Below are 9,466 nucleotides of genomic sequence, written 5' to 3' on the forward strand. Positions count from 1 at the left end.
TAGGGAAGGTAGTAAGTCATCCTAATAGAGTAAGTATCCGTAAAAAAATTCATCGCTAACGCAACACTCTCTTCAGACGAACTGTTATGCAACTCTAATCAGTGAAGGTTTATTGATGGGGTTCGTTGAAATTATAAGTTTGACTATTGAACTTTTCATCATGGAGTTTCCAAAGATGGAAGTGTCTTACGGTTTTTGAGGAAAAAAATCACACTTAAAAACTAACCATTTGAACCAATTTTCAAATGGGGACACCTAATATTCTAAATACTCACACTTAAAAACTAACAATTTTTCAAACTGGGACACCTAATATAATATGCTATAATTTTATGGTACCTGGGGTTGTACACTTTGCTTGCAATGAAAATATGCGTATCAAGAATCAACGTACACAAACTCCGTTTATTCATTTTCCTTGGAAAATGCATCATAGTTGTTCTTAATCACTCACAACTCGTTCGACTTTTATTACCTGCGCAAGGCCATGAATGTTTCTTAATTTTTTTTCCGAATTGGTTGTCAATTATAAGTATTTATGAGGTATCAGGGGTCAGGCTTGTGTCATGTACTGAACTCTAGGTATTTCACAAAGTAAAAAAAAAAATGATTCCAATGTTAACAAATAGTACTTTATATCATTTGGTAAATGCAACATTATTAAATTGGCGATTTAAATATACCAATGTTCATAATTCCAAATCTCGTATTAAATGAATTGATTGTATCAAATGTACAAAATTTAATATTCGGTTTTCGATTTGGGTTTAGTTAATACATTGGATTTCTTTGGGATTATGTACCATGTCTTTTTGGTCCGAATACATACAAACTTGGCACATTGCAAGGTTTTGGGTTTATGGTTTACAATGGTGATGTTATATGTTGCTCTACACTTGGCCTCACCTTGAATTTTCCACTCCATCAGTGGCCTACACTTAGAGATAGCCAACGTCGTTGATCCTCTAGTGCTTAATCCAACGATGGTGAGGGTTCTCAAAGTTGCTAGGGTAATGGAGACCCTAAACCTTGTTTCCCCTCTATCATTTTTCTCTATTGTCGCAAGGGTTCAAATCCGCCTCCTCCACAACTTGTTAACTAGTTTTTACCTTCGTCTCTACCCGAGAGGGTTTACGCTCTATCAAATTTCTTGCAATATTGATGTTTCAAGTTGTCTGCGAAGTGGATGGTATTGCAAGTTTTTTCTCCTCAGTTTTATGCTAATATTACCCTTCCTTCTTGGTTTCCCATTAGCAAGCAACCTTGTTTACCTTGGTTACAGAGAGGAACGGCAAACGAGCAGTTCTACTTTAGGAATTTCTCTTCTTCACATAAATTTCCCAAGCAGTTAAGTATCTCATGTATTTGGATTTTCATCTTAGCTTTCTAGTTTGGTTTCCATGGGTTCGTTCCTCATTCAAATTCTTACGGACCTTTGTGTTATTATCTGTGCAGGGTTTTCACACATTGAAGTCTTCACTGCCTAACTCGGCTTCTGGTGGCGTTGTTGATGGATATCGTGGTCATTCTCCATGGTGCTTCGAATTCCAAGTGCTTAATAACTTCTTTGATGTGAACTTGAGACAATTAATGGCTTGGGTTTTGTAGTTTGTCGAATGGCTAACCTTAACCACCGTCTGAGGGTTGGGTTTCATTTGAGTTTATTTTGTTATGACTCTTGGCTTTGTCCCATTTTGGTTACAAACTTTCTGAGTTCGCCCTTTTGGGTTTTTCTCACAGTAGATCCTCTTTTATGTATTTTGTCAAATCTTCAGTTAAAATTATAATAGCATTTCTCCCCCATTAGGTGGTAACGGAAGTTCTCCACGACCTGGCACTTGGCTTTTGAACATTTTGTTTATCTTTATATATATTGGACTGAAATCTATTCATCATATATTTTTGTTTTCCTTTAACAATATGGCAAGGTTTCGACTGTTAAGTTATTTTGTCTCTTGTGACTGCACTTGAAAGAATAATAATAACTCAGATTCATTTTAATTTCTTATTATTGCACCTGTAAAATTAATAAATTAGCCATCTTGGTTGCCATGTATTGTTGCTTTTCAACTCATAACCATTCTCAGATGTCCACCATGACTAGGTTGCAAGAATAAATCTGAGAGTAGTTTTGTGCTAATGTATCAATAGTACTTTCATTTTGCTATGTTTATCTTTCACTCTGTGGAACAACTGGTTGCTAGCTTATTATGACAATGTTATTGTTCAATTATTTGTAAGCTAGTTGACCGACAGGGGTTCTCGTTTTGGGGTTTCCTGCGATGTAAATTATTTTAGTTCTAAATTTTCCTGTAGAAGTATGTTGTATTTATTCCACTGTTACATTATAATCTTATACAAGCTATTTAGGAGAATGGAATGCATGGTTATTACTTCTCCATACTACCCATAAAAGTCGTTTATTGCTACTACACTAAGACTGATAGAAAATCAATTGTTTGTAAATGTAATTATATAATCTAGCTTTCCTTTCATCGGGTTTTTTGAATATTATAATAATCTACCAGTCTATCTTTATGGGAATCAAACAGAAATAAAAGTCAACCTTTCCTTAGACCTTTTATTGACTTAAGTAAGAAAAAATCTTTTGTAAACTAGAATATAAAAACTTTAATCATATCTTTCTAAATCAGTTATCTATGTATGATTGGACTCCTTGGAAAACCATCCTCCCAACCATGAGTCAGGAAATTACGTCCTAGCTCTCCCCAGACCTCCTTGCTCCAAAACAATGGTTTTGTGTAGTTGAAGATACTAAATGAACCTCAAGATTTCTCTGTCTATTTCAAATCTCAACAATTTCACCAAAGGAGTTCCAATAGTTTCACAACGAGCTCAAGAACATCCTTAGGCCAGCATTACTCCCACATTGTGAGATTGTTGCTAATATTTTCTAACGCTTTTCCACACAGAATATAGAGTCCCCTTCCCCCCCACCCCAAGGAGAAGGAAGAGGGATCATATAAAATTGTTTCCCTCAACTACTGTCGTTAACTGTTTTGGAGATTCTTGGAATTCTTCTTTAAGTTTCTTTTAATGTAATAAGTCTAATTATTTATTCCTTTTCATGTTAAGAAATAAATAAAAACATAGTCCAACGTTTCATATTTACAATAAATAATCAAAATTGCTGTGGTAAATGTTGAACTCAGGGGTGTTACATCTTTCCCCTCTTGATTAAACACCCTCCTCAATGTTTGTTCCAGTTTTCTTGAATACTTTCGGATAAGCCTTGAGCATAAAGTCCCTATCTTCCCCGGTATATTCTTCAAGGCTAAAGTGCTTCTCGAACACTTTAACATGGGTGATAACTTATCTCCACAACATTACTTCTCTCTCCTAGAGAATATGTAGGGGTTTTGCTAAAAGTTCGTCATTTGGTTCGACTTGTACCACCATATGATTTATTAGAACAAATTCATCACATGTATCTTTCATGATAGTATGTCTATAAAAGAAACATATATAGATTTCTATAATTACATGTACCTCTTGCTAATTAATTACATGTCTAGGGTCATATACATATGGTTTTAGTAAAGATACATGTAACACATTATGAACCCGAATATGACTGGGTAATGACAGTCAAAAGGCCACCGACCCAATTCTTTTTAGAATTTGGAAGGGGTCGCAATATCTAGGTGCCAGTTTAGCACAACTACCCCATCTTAAGGTGCTCCTCTTTGGTTTGACTATGATATATACATGATCCCCAATTTGATATTCCTTAAAGGTCCTTTTCTTACCTGCTAATATTTCTGGCTATCTTGGGCAGTCTTCAAATTCTCACGAACCTTTTTAATTGCTTGCTCCATGTTTGCTAGCATATAAGGTCCTAAAATCAATTTATCTTCTAGGCTATGCTAGTTAATAGGTACTCTACATTTCCTACCATATAATACTTCAAAAGGGCTCATTTTTAAAGATTCATGATAGTTGTTGTTGTAAGCAAACTCAACTAGGTGGAGGTATTCCTCCCACTTAGTTGGTTGCTACATCACATACATGTGCAGTATGTCTTCCATCACTTGATTAACTCTTTCAGTCTTCCCATCGGTTTGAGGGTGATAAGCAATGCCGAACTGAATTTTTGTACCTAATTCGGTAGAAAGGGCCTTCTAGAATGCTGATGTAATCTTTACATCTCTGTCCAAGATCACCACTCGAGGTATTCCATGCAGCTGAAATGTTTTTCTCATGAAAATGTCTACAACTTCAACTGCCTTAAAGGTAGATTTAATTGGTAAAAAATGAGTTGTCGTACTTACCTTATCTACTACTATGAGTATGGAGTCATTTTTTCTTTTAGTCCTTGGTAACTTGGTGACAAAATCTAATGTAATTGTATCCCACTTCCATTTTCGTATGCGTAAAAGGTGGAGCAACCCAACAGGGTGTTAATGCTTCATTTTTACCTACTGGCATTCCAAGCACTTTGCTAGATATTCAGTAACATTTTTTGTCATGCATGGCCAATAATACTCTTGCTTATTTGCAAAGAATAATTTTTGATAGCCTGGGTGAGTTGCATATGGGTTCTCATGAAACTCATCCAACATAAATTATTTAATGGAACTTTGATTAGGAATAAATATTCTTCCTGTAAAGAGTAATAGGCCATTACCATCAATACTATAATTGGTTTGCTGATTAGAGTATTTTTCTTGCTCATCTTGTTTCCATAGAAAAATATATTCAAGATCCCATTGGGCATCTTCTTAAATCCTTGCAGAAAAATCAGTTCTCATCTTACCGTAAGAAATTTCATAAACACAATGTGCCTTTCTACTCAACGCATTGGCCACTCGGACTTCTTTACCTTTAATGTGTGTTATATCGAATTCAAATTCACTCAGAAATGTAGTCCACCTAGCTTGTCGAGCATTTAAATTAGGCTGACTGAAAAAACTAGTTAGGATACTACAATGTTTCATTAACAAAAATTTATTTCCCAACAAGTAATCTCACCAAATCTTCAGTGCATGAATCACCGTAGTTAGTTCCAAATGGTAAGTGGAGTATCATTTTTCATTCTCTTTTAACCTATGAGATTCGTAAGCTACTACCTTCCCTTCCTACATTAATACTCCTTCCAAGCTTGCATCTGTACATACAATGTATTCTTTTTCCAGATCAACTATCTTCAATGCAGGGAAGGTGGTTAATGCCCTTTTTAGTTTTTCAAAACTTTTTTGAAATTTAGCTTTCCAATTAAAAGTTTTACCTTTCTTTTGGAGGGAAGTGACGGGGTATGAAGTCCCAGAATGTCCCTCTATAAAACAGTGGTAATACCCCGCCAACCCCATAAAGGACCGCATTTCAACAACATTTTTAGGTACAGACCATTCCATAATAGTCTGGATTTTCTCTGGATCCACTGGTATACCCTCAAACGAAATTATTTGTCCTAGATATTGAATCTAATCCTTGAAGAAACCACATTTTCTATACTTAGCATAGAGTTGGTTATCACGCAAGGTTTGCAACACTATTCTCAAGTGCTCCTTATGCTCTTCCATGTTCCTGGAGTAAATCAAAATTTCATCGATAAAAATGAAAACAAATTTATCCAAACAATAATGGAATATATGATTCGTGAGACTCATGAAGGGGGTAGGAGAATTAGTAAGCCTAAAGGCCAATACCGCGAACTCATAATGACCATAACGAGTTTAGAATGTTGTTTTACAAATATCTTCATCCTTAACACGGATTTGATGATATCCGGAGCATAATTCTATCCTAGAGAACACACTAGCTCCCTTAACCTGATCAAATAAGTCATCCATATGAGGTGACGGGTATTTATTCTTTATAGAGATCGTGTTTAATAAAATGCAATCAATGCATAATCATAAGGTACCATCTTTATTCTGTATAAAAGGTATAGGTTATCCCCAGGGTGATACATTGGGTCAAATATAACCTTTATTACGAATCTCTTGCAATTGCATCTTGATTTATGTCAACTCAGGTACACTCATGCAATAAGGAGTTTTGCATACAAGCATTGCTCCTGGAACTAATTCAATGGTAAAATACATGTCTCACTTAGGAGGTAAACCAGGTATCTTCTCTGGAAATAAATCAACAAAATCTTGTATTATGGGAAGATTTTCCAAAGAAGGAGTCTTATCCTTTGAATTGGCATAACTCACTTGTACAACATAAATTTGACAACTTTTCCGAATACATTTCCCCAACTGGTTGGTTGTGATGGGTCAAATCTTGGTAGCTCCTTTAATTCCTTGAAGTTCATGGTGGGTTCCTTCTTCATTTAGAAAGCTAATGGTCTTGGCTTTAAAGTCTACCACAGACCATTTTTTTCTAGCTAGTTCATTCCAACTAGCACATCATAGCATCCTAAAGGTAATATGTTTAGGTTGATTTGAGTTTGTTGGACTTCGATATTAATAGAGCAGTTTTCAATTTTAGCATTCACCCTTTGCTTAGCTCCTGTAGCTAATTGCACCAACCATGGATTTTTAAATTTCAGAGTTTTTATATGACAGTTTTCCACTACCCTTGGACTAATATAGCTTAAACTTGCACCAGGTTCTACTAAAATAGAAATAGAATGGCTAGATATCTTACCTTCTAGCTCCACCATAGTGGGTTGATACTCTGCTTGACTATCATCCAAGGCTGTGTTTATTCTATGCATGTTTTTTGCTACCTCACCCATGGTAGAGGCTTCTTGTACATTAGCAACCTGATCAACACGTGTGCGATGAGGATAGTTTTTGTAATATTGTGGTTCTCTACACCCCAAGCATTGTGGAGGAGGCCTTTGTTGCTGACTGTTTTCTGGTTTATTTACCACTTATGTTTCCTTATTTTCCATTTGAGTTCCATTTTTTTGAAATCCTTTTCCATTAAACTTGGTCTAGAATTTCCGGTGGATATTCCTTCCTCCTGCAATTTTCATGTTTTTGCTGTCCAGCGGACCTTTCTATCCTTTTTCAAATGAACCATTATGAGTGTCTTCTCCTTTCTGCTTCATCTGTTGATAGCAGATTCTGGCTTTTCGAATTGCCTCATCCATTGTCTTTGGGTTATCAAATTCCAGTTTTTTCATCATAAAAATAGGTAGGCTATTGGTAAAGCACTACACCATTGCCTTTTCTTCTTGAATGTATGGAACATATCTTAACAAGGAGGTGAATTGGGTTACAAGCTCATCCATTTTCAACTGAACCAACCTTAGGTCATGGAAATCCTTTTCCTTCTCATCATAGAATCTTTCAATTAGATATTTGTCCCTGAAATGATTTTGAAACTCTTCCCAAGTTATTTCTTGTTCATCTATTTTCCGTACGGTTTTAATTTCTTCCCACCACAAGGTGGCTTTACCCTGTAGTTGGTAGATTTCCAATCGAGCTTTAAGGTTTTCTCAATATTCATAAATCTATAAGTATTTATTCATATTAATTATCCAGGCTTCTGCTACTTCCTGAGCCTCTCCATCAAAATTTGGTGGTTTAATCTTCTTAAACTCTCCTTGCAATTCTATTTTCTGCTTCTTATTTCCTTTTCCTTCGGAAACATTTTCATACCTTCCTTCTGACTCAGCATGACCCTCCTCTTTCTTAAAGGTTTAAGTCTTATTTCTCTCACCTAAACTGGGATTAGGTCCTTGCTCATTTTTTTTATCACATAAACTTTTCAGAATTCGGTCTTTGTCTTGTCTTAGTTTTTCATTATCTACCCTCAAATTAATCATCTCAACTCATAGTTGTTGCTCATTTTCTAATAGTGTAACATTTGCCTTATGGGACTCCTCTCCCAACTGCACACATAATTCAAGATTGCCTTTGTTGAATGATGCTTTGGATTGATTCTGAGGTTCTACACCTTCTCACATCCTTCCTCGGTCTTTCTTCCTTTCCTTCTTTGTGCATTAATACAATTCAAGTTGTTTTCTTAGTTGCCCATTATTGGCCTCAGTGTTCGAAACTGGGCTCTTATACCACTTGTAACATATATTGACTCTAACTATTTCACAAAGTAAAAAAGAAATGGATGCAATGTTAATACATAGTAACAATATATTATTTTGCAAATGAACCATTATTAAACCGATGATTTAAATGTACCCATGTTCATAATTTCAAATCTCATATTAAGTGAATTGATTGTATTAAATGTACCAGTTTTAATATTTGGCTTTCGATTTGGGTTTAGTTAATACATTGGATCTCTTTGACATTATGTACCATGTCCTTATGTTGTGAATACATATGCACTTGGAATATTACAAGGTTTTGGGTTAATGGTTTATGATGGTGATGTTACATGTTGCTTTACACCTAGCCTCACCTCGAATTTCCCACTCCATCAGTGGCCTACACTTGTGATAGCCAACATCGTTGATCCTCTGGTGCTTAATCCAATGATGGTGAGGGTTCTCAATGTTGTTAGGGTAACGGAGACCCTAAACCCTATTTCTCCTTTGTCATTTTGGAGTTCTTCAAAGGTTCGGCTCCGCCTCCTCCGCAACTGATTAAATGGATTTTACCTTCATCTCTGCCCGAGAGGGTTTATGCTCTGTCAAATCTCTGGCAAGGTTGATGTTTCAAGCTGTCTGTAAACCAGATGGAGGTATTGCATGTTTGTTCTCCTCAGTTTTATGCTAATATTACCCTTCCTTCTTGGTTTTCCATTAGCAAGCAACCTTCTTTACCTTGGTTGCACACAAGAATGGAAAACGAGCAGTTCTACTCCAAGCAGTTAAGTATCTCAGGTACTTTGATTTGCATGTTAGCTTTCCTGTTTGGTTTCCATGGATTCGTTCCTCATTCGAATTCTTATGGCCCTTTGTGTTATTATTTGTGCTGGTTTACACACAGTGAAGGGTCTTCACTGCCTGACTCGACTTTTGGTGGCGCCGCTGATGGATGTCATGGCCATTCTCCACGGTACTTTGAGTTCCAAGTCCTTAATAAATTCTCTTGTGTGAACTTGAGACAATTAATGGCTTGGGTTTTGTAACTTTCCAAATGGCTAACCTTCACCACCCTATGAGGGCCGAGTTTTATGTGAACCTGATTTGTTATGATTCTGGGCTTTGTCCCATTTTGGGTACAATCTTTCCGAGTTCGCCATTTTGGGTTTATCTCACAGTAGATCCTCTTTTATGTATTCTGTCGAATCTTCAGTTGAAATTATAAGAGGGTTTCTCCCCCATTTGGTCACAATGGAAAGTCTCTGCAACCTGGTTCTTGGGTTTTAATGGTTTGTTTATATTTATATATATTGGACTGAAATCTGTGCATGATATATTTTTGTTTTCCTTTAACAATATGGCAAGGTTTCAATTGTTAAGTTATTTTGTCTCTTGTGATCACACTTAAAAGAATAATAATAACTCAAATTCATTTTAATTTCTTATTACTGCATTGTAAGGTTAATAAATTAGCCATCTTGGTTTCCATGTATTGTT

General features: G+C 35.9%; 1 long non-coding RNA gene across 1 annotated transcript; it reads left to right on the forward strand.

Annotated features, from left to right (window-relative positions):
* Positions 1-8,332: 8,332 nt before the first annotated feature.
* LOC149235996 (uncharacterized) lies at positions 8,333-9,221 on the forward strand. Its single transcript, XR_016268365.1, has 2 exons — positions 8,333-8,767; positions 8,874-9,221. It is a non-coding gene; the product is annotated as an uncharacterized LOC149235996 (long non-coding RNA).
* Positions 9,222-9,466: the final 245 nt, after the last annotated feature.

Source organism: Pinus tabuliformis, chromosome 8 (assembly GCF_031772625.1).
Source record: "Pinus tabuliformis cultivar Carrire ecotype Pingquan chromosome 8, CPIR1, whole genome shotgun sequence".
Taxonomy (NCBI): domain Eukaryota; kingdom Viridiplantae; phylum Streptophyta; class Pinopsida; order Pinales; family Pinaceae; genus Pinus; species Pinus tabuliformis.